This window comes from Lissotriton vulgaris, chromosome 5 (genome assembly GCF_964263255.1).
Source record: "Lissotriton vulgaris chromosome 5, aLisVul1.2, whole genome shotgun sequence".
Classification (NCBI taxonomy): Eukaryota; Metazoa; Chordata; class Amphibia; order Caudata; family Salamandridae; genus Lissotriton; species Lissotriton vulgaris.
Window position 1 is genome coordinate 2,031,979,222 of NC_141693.1, and position 12,032 is coordinate 2,031,991,253.

Here is a 12,032-nt window from a genome sequence, read left to right on the forward strand (position 1 = left end):
AAAAGAAGCAGAGAACTCTGGGTAGTTCTCTAGTTTAGGTGGAAAGCAGCTCACGTTAGAGCGCTCTCAACACCAGCGAGACTCTAGATCTGCTCACCTAAAATGTCTGCTTTTCTATCAAAGTCTTCAAGCGCAGGATTGGCGCAGCGCCAGTATGAGTGTTTGAATGGGTTATTTACTGGTTGCGCGACTGACCATTACATTTGAAAATATCGCGAAGATTCGTCAAAAGCCGCCAAAGATGTTGGCAAATCAAAACACGCTTTTCCCATGGAGACTAGGTCCAATCGATAATAACCTACTGGCGACCGCCAGTAGGTAATATATATATATATATGTATGTGTGTGTGTGTGTGTATATCTCTCCCTCTCTATTGCTCTCTATCTCTCTCCCTCTCTCATATATATTTATATCCAAACAACTCCTTCCCCGAAGAGAAACAGCGGAGGCCAGAGGGGTATCCCGAAAAGCACTTTATTTCAAGGATGTACAAGTAAGTGGCGGCAGATGCATTTCGGCTTTCTTTTTGCCTTCTTCAGCGCCCTGCACTTGCACAAGTCCAGCAATAAATCCCACAGTTCTGCTTCACTGAATGTAGTGATGACGGCACTGAGCTCCTCCCCAAGCAGAGTCAGCGCACCTGTTAGGGATCGTGGAAAATAAACGAACTCCAACTCCCAGCATGCATCATGATCATGCATCTGGGTCGGTGGTGTGGGGGGCAAAAACCTTGATGGTACCGGCTTCAGTGTCTGTATGCAGGCTGGGATGGCATGGCTCGTTATCACACACCACGAAAACAAAGCGCCTCCTCGGGTCCCCTCGAACTGCTACAGCCGTGCAATGTGGTAGACTAATGTGGGGGGACAGCCATGCAGCGTACAACGTCCAAACGGAGGTGGAATACCTCACTCCGCACGTGTCACCCAATCCTCACGGCGGACAACGGAGCTCCCGATTCCTTGAGCCTAACAAACACTGCAGAGAGATGTGTGTGTTTAACTATGATAATATATAGGCCTCATTCTTGGTTTGAACACACCAGCGTTTTGGGAGGATTCAAGACCCTACAGGGGAGGAGCTTCTCAGTGGACAATAAGGTAGGGATCACCGTGCTAGTGCAGGACCTTCCTTCTATGGCCACTTAGGAAATACTGGGCAAGGTTAGCCTTATCTCTTTCCGTTTGAGGGGTTCTGTAGTAAGGTAGGATCTTTCTGCATGTGTACCCCCACTTTTTTCCTGGTGCTAAGCTGGTTTTTGACTAGGCTGACTGGGATCCTGCTAATCAGGACCCATTGCAGCAGCAGGTCAGGAACAAGGCATAACTAAAGCTTAGGAAACAAGAATAGCAAAAGCTCAGGGAGCACTGGAAACAAGGGTGGGTCTCACCGGAACCCATCGCCAATGACCAACCTTGGCCTGAAGGGAGCTGGGGCTTAAAAGAGCTCACAGTAATCACATGCAGCAGGTGTGAGCAGGCTAGCAGCAGCCAGCCACAGGTGAGCGGAATTCCTCCACCCTTCCTTGGCCTGGAGGGGTGGGGATGAAGAAGAGAGCAGGGAATTCTGGGTAATGGAGTTTCAGGCATGAGTAGGCTGGCTTCAAATATAAGCAGGCTGGCTTTCACAAAACCCGGCATGGATTTGGAATGGATGTCAGTTCCCAATAAGTGTACAAATAGCTGGAAGTCAGGATATGCATACAGGGGAGGGCCTGGAAGCTTATTAGAAGACCGGAAAGCCCCACTATGTGGCCCCCTGGTGGTGTGTACGAGAGAACAGGAAGCGAATCGTGACAGGCACAAGTTATAGTTAACTCAGGTAACTATAACGGCTGAAATGAGAAGGTTTTGTACAAGTGAAATGTCAGCCTAACTATAATGTCCCTGTAACCTTTATGTTTTTCACAGAATATTTAAGGTGTTTTCAATTTTATTTTCTAGCTATAACGTCCCTGTAACCTTTGGTATTTCAAGTGCATTTCTAAGTTAAAAAAAAATCATAAATTTCCTAACTATAAAGTCCGGTTAACCTTTGTGTTTTTTTCAGTGAATTTCGATGCTTTTTGAGTAGTAATCAAGTTAGCAGAGTGATGGAGAAAGGGGGCAGTTGGGCCTCCTACCAGCTCTCTGGAATCCCGCTCTGTAGGACTGACAGGAGGTACCATCAAGAATTCTGGGCTCCTAAGGTCTCTCAGGAGTAAAGTGGCTTCATGCCCCAAACAGTACTGCACCAGGAGCCCGGTTTGCAAAGTGGTGAAGAAAGGGAGCGTGACCTCCGAAGACCTCTTAGCAATCCCACAATGTGGGACTTACCTAAGGTAACAGGAGGGGTATTTCGCCCCCAGGTCCTTGGGGGCCAACTACCCCCCTGTTACCTCCAGTAAGTCCTACACAGCAGGATTGCTGAGTATATGTCTGAGGCCGCGCCGCCTTTCTCCACCACTTTTTCCCCCAGAGTTTTATGTAGCACAAAATTGGCCCAAAGGTATCAGAGCACTTTACAGGCGCACTAGTTGCATTACAGAAGGACACATTTATTTTGTTAGGCACAGGGAGATTACAGGATTTGCCCAGAATCACAGGATGTTGAGCGTCCCTGCCGAGACTTGAACCTGTTTGCCCATCTTTGAGGGCAACGGCTCAAGCCATCAGGCTACAGCCTCTCCCCAATTTGCTAACATGCCTCCAAGCACGCTGCTAGTTGGGGGATGAAGTCCCCTTTGCTCTTGAGGGTCCTTGGGGACCAAGTACCCCTCCTGTTACCTCCAGCTACTCCACACAGCGGGATTGCTGAGAGGATTTTGGTAGCTATGCTCCCTTTATCCACCACTCTGCAAACAGGCCTCCTGACACACTACTAGTTGAGGGAAGAGGTCCACTTTAGTCCGGAGGCCCTTAGAAGTAAAGTGGGGTTCATTCCCCAACCAGCAGCGCACCAAGGAAGGGGCGTGGCCTCCGAAGACCTTTGAGCAATTACACTGTGTGGGACTTACTGGAGTTAGCAGGAGGGCTTGTTGACCCCCAAGGACACTCTGGAGCTAAGGGACTTATCGGCCTCAGCTCCTTTCTGGTAAGTTTCAGGGTGATCTGTCTAGTGAGGACCAAGAAACAAACAGGGGGAGTTTTTGAGAATTGAGGGAAAAAAATAATTGTCTATTTTGGCAGTTGCTGTTCGCGGGTCTTTTGAATGTCCCACGAGAGCACAAGTTAAAACATTGAGCCCTGTGATTGGTCATGGGGCCCATTTTTCCCTTGAGCCTTCACACCCTTGTGGGAGCAAAATCCTCCTGCAAGTCCCACGAGAGTGAGTGCTCTGATTGGCTGGCTGTTGGAGGCTTACAAATAAAATGACGGCCATTACTGTATACTGTGAAAAATTATAAGTGTTGTGGAAATGGAATAAAAACATTATGTCAGGGGGCATGAGAAAAGCTTGTTGTCCCCCTAGATTTGGAGTGGAGGTCTCTAAGAAATAAGTACTGAAATGAAAATAAATGTATATGTTTTTTTCAATATTATTATGATCTCATAGGTCTCTTGTGGAATCATGAATAGTAAAAAGGAGTAGGTGAGGTCTGAATAGACTCAACCAGTAGAAATGCAGATTGCTGCCCTTGTTATTGAGTGTGTAAAACATTAGCACTATGATGAGTAGATTAGCTCTATTTTTTAAATTACGACCTCACTAGAATCTCTCAGGATCATGAAACATAGGAAGTAGTTGTTGGTCTTTGAATACACCCTGGTATGCACACCTGTTACTGTAGGAAGGAGTATTTGCTGGAAATTGTATTTATTGGAGTGTACTATTTATGCCTCTCGGCTTAGGAAGAGTTGGGAGTAGAGTTCAGGCTCTTCCCACACCTACCATCGAGGAGAGGGGCCTCAGCAGAGAGGCCAGCCCCTCCCAGCACCCTACTACGCACACCTATCATCTGAGAGAGGGATATGAAAGGAGAGGTCAGTCCATCTTCACACCCTACTACGCACACCTATCATCTGAGAGAGGGATATGAATGGAGAGGCCGGTCCCTCTTCACACCCTACTACGCAACCTATCATCTGAGAGAGGGATATGAAAGGAGAGACCAGTCCCTCCTCACACCCTACTACGCAACCTATCATCTGAGAGAGGGATATGAAAGGAGAGGCCAGTCCCTCCTCACACCCTACTACGCAACCTATCATCTGAGAGAGGGATATGAATGGAGAGGCCAGTCCCTCCTGACACCCTACTGTGCACACCTATCATCTGAGGGAGGGATATGAATGTAGAGGCAGGTCCCTCCTCACACCCTACTGTGCACACCTATCATCTGAGAGAGGGATACGAAAGGAGAGGCCAGTCCCTCCTCACACCCTACTGTGCACACCTATCATCTGAGAGAGGGATATGAATGGAGAGGCCAGTCCTTCCTCACACCCTACTACGCAACCTATCATCTGAGAGAGGGATATGAATGGAGAGGCCAGTCCCTCCTCACACCCTACTGTGCACACCTATCATCTGAGAGAGGGATATGAAAGGAGAGGCCAGTCCCTCTTCACACCCTACTACGCAACCTATCATCTGAGAGAGGGATATAAAAAGGAGAGGCCAGTCCCTCCTCACACCCTACTACGCAACCTATCATCTGAGGGAGGGATATGAAAGGAGAGGCCTGTCCCTCCTCACACCCTACTACGCAACCTATCATCTGAGGGAGGGATATGAAAGGAGAGGCCGGTCCCTCCTCACACCGTACTGTGCACACCTATCATCTGAGGGAGGGATATGATAGGAGAGGCCAGTCCCTCCTCACACCCTACTACGCACACCTATCATCTGAGAGAGGGATATGAATGGAGAGGCCAGTCCCTCCTCACACCCTACTGTGCACACCTATCATCTGAGAGAGGGATATGAAAAGAGAGGCCAGTCCCTCCTCACACCCTACTGTGCACACCTATCATCTGAGAGAGCGATATGAATGGAGAGGCCAGTCCCTCCTCACACCCTACTACGCAACCTATCATCTGAGAGAGGGATACGAAAGGTGAGGTCAGTCCCTCCTCACACCCTACTACGCAACCTATCATCTGAGGGAGGGATACGAAAGGAGAGGTCAGTCCCTCCTCACACCCTACTACGCACACCTATCATCTGAGAGAGGGATACAAAGGAGAGGCCAGTCCCTCCCCACACCCTACTGTGCACACCTATCATCTGACGGAGGAATATGAAAGGAGAGAAAAATCACTCCTCACCCCCTACTACGCAACCTATCATCTGAGGGAGGGATGTGAAAGGAGAGGCCAGTCCCTCCTCACACCCTATTGCGCACATCTATCATCTGAGAGTGGGATATGAAAGGAGAGGCCAGTCCCTCCTCAAACCCTACTACGCAACCTATCATCTGAGAGAGGGATATGAAAGGAGAGGCCAGTCCCTCCTCACACCCTACTACGCAACCTATCATCTGAGAGAGGGATATGAATGGAGAGGCCAGTCCCTCCTCACACCCTACTACGCAACCTATCATCTGAGGGAGGGATATGAAAGGAGAGGCCAGTCCCTCTTCACACCCTACTACGCAACCTATCATCTGAGAGAGGGATATGAAAGGAGAGGCCAGTCCCTCTTCACACCCTACTACGCAACCTATCATCTGAGAGAGGGATATGAAAGGAGAGGCCAGTCCCTCTTCACACCCTACTACGCAACCTATCATCTGAGAGAGGGATATGAAAGGAGAGGCCAGTCCCTCCTCACACCTTACTGTGCACACCTATCATCTGAGAGAGGGATACGAAAGGAGAGGCCAGTCCCTTCTGACACCCTACTACGCAACCTATCATCTGAGAGAGGGATATGAATGGAGAGGCCAGTCCCTCCTCACACCCTACTACGCACACCTATCATCTGAGAGAGGGATATGAAAGGAGAGGCCAGTCCCTCCTCACACCCTACTGTGCACACCTATCATCTGAGAGAGGGATATGAATGGAGAGGCCAGTCCCTCCTCACACCCTACTACACAACCTATCATCTGAGGGAGGGATATGAAAGGAGAGGCCAGCCCCTCCTCACACCCTACTGTGCACACCTATCATCTGAGAGAGGGATATGAAAGGAGAGGCCAGTCCCTCCCCACACCCTACTGTGCACACCTATCATCTGAGAGAGGGATATGAATGGAGAGGCCAGTCCCTCCTTACACCCTACTGTGCACACCTATCATCTGAGAGAGGGATATGAGAGGAGAGGCCAGTCCCTCCTCACACCCTACTGTGCACACCTATCATCTGAGAGAGGGATATGAATGGAGAGGCCAGTCCCTTCTCTCACCCTACTGTGCACACCTATCATCTGAGAGAGGGATACGAAAGGAGAGGCCAGTCCCTCCCCACACCCTACTATGCACACCCGTCATCTGAGAGAGGGATATGAAAGGAGAGGCCAGTCCCTCCTCACACCCTACTATGCACACCCGTCATCTGAGAGAGGGATATGAAAGGAGAGGCCAGTCCTTCCTCACACCCAACTGCGCACACCTATCATCTGAGGGAGGGATATGAAAGGAGAGACCAGTCCCTCCTCACACCCTACTACGCACACCTATCATCTGAGAGAGGTATATGAAAGGAGAGGCCAGTCCCTCCTCACACCCTACTACGCAACCTATCATCTGAGAGAGGGATATAAAAGGAGAGGCCAGTCCCTCCCCACACCCTACTGTGCACACCTATCATCTGAGAGAGGGATACGAAAGGAGAGGCCAGTCCCTTCTCACACCCTACTACGCACACCTATCATCTGAGAGAGGGATATAAAAGGAGAGGCCAGTCCCTCCTCACACCCTACTGTGCACACCTATCATCTGAGAGAGGGATACGAAAGGAGAGGCCACTCCCTCCTCACCCCGTACTACGCACACCTATCATCTGAGGGAGGGATATGAAAGGAGAGGCCAGTCCCTCCTCACACCCTATTGCGCACATCTATCATCTGAGAGTGGGATATGAAAGGAGAGGCCAGTCCCTCCTCACACCCTACTACGCAACCTATCATCTGAGAGAGGGATATGAAAGGAGAGGCCAGTCCCTCCTCACACCCTACTGTGCACACCTATCATCTGAGAGAGGGATATGAATGGAGAGGCCAGTCCTTCCTCACACCCTACTACGCAACCTATCATCTGAGAGAGGGATATGAATGGAGAGGCCAGTCCCTCCTCACACCCTACTGTGCACACCTATCATCTGAGAGAGGGATATGAAAGGAGAGGCCAGTCCCTCTTCACACCCTACTACGCAACCTATCATCTGAGAGAGGGATATAAAAAGGAGAGGCCAGTCCCTCCTCACACCCTACTACGCAACCTATCATCTGAGGGAGGGATATGAAAGGAGAGGCCTGTCCCTCCTCACACCCTACTACGCAACCTATCATCTGAGGGAGGGATATGAAAGGAGAGGCCGGTCCCTCCTCACACCGTACTGTGCACACCTATCATCTGAGAGAGGGATATGAAAAGAAAGGCCAGTCCCTCCTCACACCCTACTGTGCACACCTATCATCTGAGAGAGCGATATGAATGGAGAGGCCAGTCCCTCCTCACACCCTACTGTGCACACCTATCATCTGAGAGAGGGATACGAAAGGAGAGGCCACTCCCTCCTCACCCCGTACTACGCACACCTATCATCTGAGGGAGGGATATGAAAGGAGAGGCCAGTCCCTCCTCACACCCTATTGCGCACATCTATCATCTGAGAGTGGGATATGAAAGGAGAGGCCAGTCCCTCCTCACACCCTACTACGCAACCTATCATCTGAGAGAGGGATATGAAAGGAGAGGCCAGTCCCTCCTCACACCCTACTGTGCACACCTATCATCTGAGAGAGGGATATGAATGGAGAGGCCAGTCCTTCCTCACACCCTACTACGCAACCTATCATCTGAGAGAGGGATATGAATGGAGAGGCCAGTCCCTCCTCACACCCTACTGTGCACACCTATCATCTGAGAGAGGGATATGAAAGGAGAGGCCAGTCCCTCTTCACACCCTACTACGCAACCTATCATCTGAGAGAGGGATATAAAAAGGAGAGGCGAGTCCCTCCTCACACCCTACTACGCAACCTATCATCTGAGGGAGGGATATGAAAGGAGAGGCCTGTCCCTCCTCACACCCTACTACGCAACCTATCATCTGAGGGAGGGATATGAAAGAAGAGGCCGGTCCCTCCTCACACCGTACTGTGCACACCTATCATCTGAGAGAGGGATATGAAAAGAAAGGCCAGTCCCTCCTCACACCCTACTGTGCACACCTATCATCTGAGAGAGCGATATGAATGGAGAGGCCAGTCCCTCCTCACACCCTACTACGCAACCTATCATCTGAGAGAGGGATACGAAAGGTGAGGTCAGTCCCTCCTCACACCCTACTACGCAACCTATCATCTGAGGGAGGGATACGAAAGGAGAGGTCAGTCCCTCCTCACACCCTACTACGCACACCTATCATCTGAGAGAGGCATACAAAGGAGAGGCCAGTCCCTCCCCACACCCTACTGTGCACACCTATCATCTGACGGAGGAATATGTAAGGAGAGAAAAATCACTCCTCACCCCCTACTACGCAACCTATCATCTGAGGGAGGGATATGAAAGGAGAGGCCAGTCCCTCCTCACACCCTATTGCGCACATCTATCATCTGAGAGTGGGATATGAAAGGAGAGGCCAGTCCCTCCTCACACCCTACTACGCAACCTATCATCTGAGAGAGGGATATAAAAGGAGAGGCCAGTCCCTCCTCACACCCTACTACGCAACCTATCATCTGAGAGAGGGATATGAATGGAGAGGCCAGTCCCTCCTCACACCCTACTACGCAACCTATCATCTGAGGGAGGGATATGAAAGGAGAGGCCAGTCCCTCTTCACACCCTACTACGCAACCTATCATCTGAGAGAGGGATATGAAAGGAGAGGCCAGTCCCTCTTCACACCCTACTACGCAACCTATCATCTGAGAGAGGGATATGAAAGGAGAGGCCAGTCCCTCTTCACACCCTACTACGCAACCTATCATCTGAGAGAGGGATATGAAAGGAGAGGCCAGTCCCTCTTCACACCCTACTACGCAACCTATCATCTGAGAGAGGGATATGAAAGGAGAGGCCAGTCCCTCCTCACACCTTACTGTGCACACCTATCATCTGAGAGAGGGATACGAAAGGAGAGGCCAGTCCCTTCTGACACCCTACTACGCAACCTATCATCTGAGAGAGGGATATGAATGGAGAGGCCAGTCCCTCCTCACACCCTACTACGCACACCTATCATCTGAGAGAGGGATATGAAAGGAGAGGCCAGTCCCTCCTCACACCCTACTGTGCACACCTATCATCTGAGAGAGGGATATGAATGGAGAGGCCAGTCCCTCCTCACACCCTACTACACAACCTATCATCTGAGGGAGGGATATGAAAGGAGAGGCCAGCCCCTCCTCACACCCTACTGTGCACACCTATCATCTGAGAGAGGGATATGAAAGGAGAGGCCAGTCCCTCCCCACACCCTACTGTGCACACCTATCATCTGAGAGAGGGATATGAATGGAGAGGCCAGTCCCTCCTTACACCCTACTGTGCACACCTATCATCTGAGAGAGGGATATGAGAGGAGAGGCCAGTCCCTCCTCACACCCTGCTGTGCACACCTATCATCTGAGAGAGGGATATGAATGGAGAGGCCAGTCCCTCCTTACACCCTACTGTGCACACCTATCATCTGAGAGAGGGATATGAATGGAGAGGCCAGTCCCTTCTCTCACCCTACTGTGCACACCTATCATCTGAGAGAGGGATACGAAAGGAGAGGCCAGTCCCTCCCCACACCCTACTATGCACACCCGTCATCTGAGAGAGGGATATGAAAGGAGAGGCCAGTCCCTCCTCACACCCTACTATGCACACCCGTCATCTGAGAGAGGGATATGAAAGGAGAGGCCAGTCCTTCCTCACACCCTACTGCGCACACCTATCATCTGAGGGAGGGATATGAAAGGAGAGACCAGTCCCTCCTCACACCCTACTACGCACACCTATCATCTGAGAGAGGTATATGAAAGGAGAGGTCAGTCCCTCCTCACACCCTACTACGCAACCTATCATCTGAGAGAGGGATATGAAAGGAGAGGCCAGTCGCTCCCCACACCCTACTATGCACACCTATCATCTGAGGGAGGGATATGAAAGGAGAGACCAGTCCCTCCTCACACCCTACTACGCACACCTATCATCTGAGAGAGGTATACGAAAGGAGAGGCCAGTCCCTCCTCACACCCTACTACGCAACCTATCATCTGAGAGAGGGATATGAATGGAGAGGCCAATCCCTCCTCACACCCTACTGTGCACACCTATCATCTGAGAGAGGGATATGAATGGAGAGGCCAGTCCCTCCTCACACCCTACTGTGCACACCTATCATCTGAGAGAGGGATATGAATGGAGAGGCCAGTCCCTCCTCACACCCTACTGTGCACACCTATCATCTGAGAGAGGGATTCGAAAGGAGAGGATAGTCCCTCCTCACATTCTACTACGCAACCTATCATCTGAGAGAGGGATATAAAAGGAGAGGCCAGTCCCTCCCCACACCCTACTGTGCACACCTATCATCTGAGAGAGGGATACGAAAGGAGAGGCCAGTCCCTTCTCACACCCTACTACGCACACCTATCATCTGAGAGAGGGATATAAAAGGAGAGGCCAGTCCCTCCTCACACCCTACTGTGCACACCTATCATCTGAGATAGGGATACGAAAGGAGAGGCCACTCCCTCCTCACCCCGTACTACGCACACCTATCATCTGAGGGAGGGATATGAAAGGAGAGGCCAGTCCCTCCTCACACCCTACTACGCACACCTATCATCTGAGAGAGGGATATGAAAGGAGAGGCCAGTCCCTCCTCACACCCTACTGTGCACACCTATCATCTGAGAGAGGGATATGAATGGAGAGGCCAGTCCCTCCTCACACCCTACTACACAACCTATCATCTGAGGGAGGGATATGAAAGGAGAGGCCAGCCCCTCCTCACACCCTACTGTGCACACCTATCATCTGAGAGAGGGATATGAAAGGAGAGGCCAGTCCCTCCCCACACCCTACTGTGCACACCTATCATCTGAGAGAGGGATGTGAATCGAGAGGCCAGTCCCTCCTTACACCCTACTGTGCACACCTATCATCTGAGAGAGGGATATGAGAGGAGAGGCCAGTCCCTCCTCACACCCTACTGTGCACACCTATCATCTGAGAGAGGGATATGAATGGAGAGGTCAGTCCCTCCTTACACCCTACTGTGCACACCTATCATCTGAGAGAGGGATATGAATGGAGAGGCCAGTCCCTTCTCACACCCTACTGTGCACACCTATCATCTGATAGAGGGATACGAACGGAGAGGCCAGTCCCTCCCCACACCCTACTATGCACACCCGTCATCTGAGAGAGGGATATGAAAGGAGAGGCCAGTCCCTCCTCACACCCTACTATGCACACCCGTCATCTGAGAGAGGGATATGAAAGGAGAGGCCAGTCCCTCCTCACACCCTACTGCGCACACCTATCATCTGAGGGAGGGATATGAAAGGAGAGACCAGTCCCTCCTCACACCCTACTACGCACACCTATCATCTGAGAGAGGTATATGAAAGGAGAGGCCAGTCCCTCCTCACACCCTACTACGCAACCTATCATCTGAGAGAGGGATATGAAAGGAGAGGCCAGTCGCTCCTCACACCCTACTATGCACACCTATCATCTGAGGGAGGGATATGAAAGGAGAGACCAGTCCCTCCTCACACCCTACTACGCACACCTATCATCTGAGAGAGGTATATGAAAGGAGAGGCCAGTCCCTCCTCACACCCTACTACGCAACCTATCATCTGAGAGAGGGATATGAATGGAGAGGCCACTCCCTCCTCACACCCTACTGTGCACACCTATCATCTGAGAGAGGGA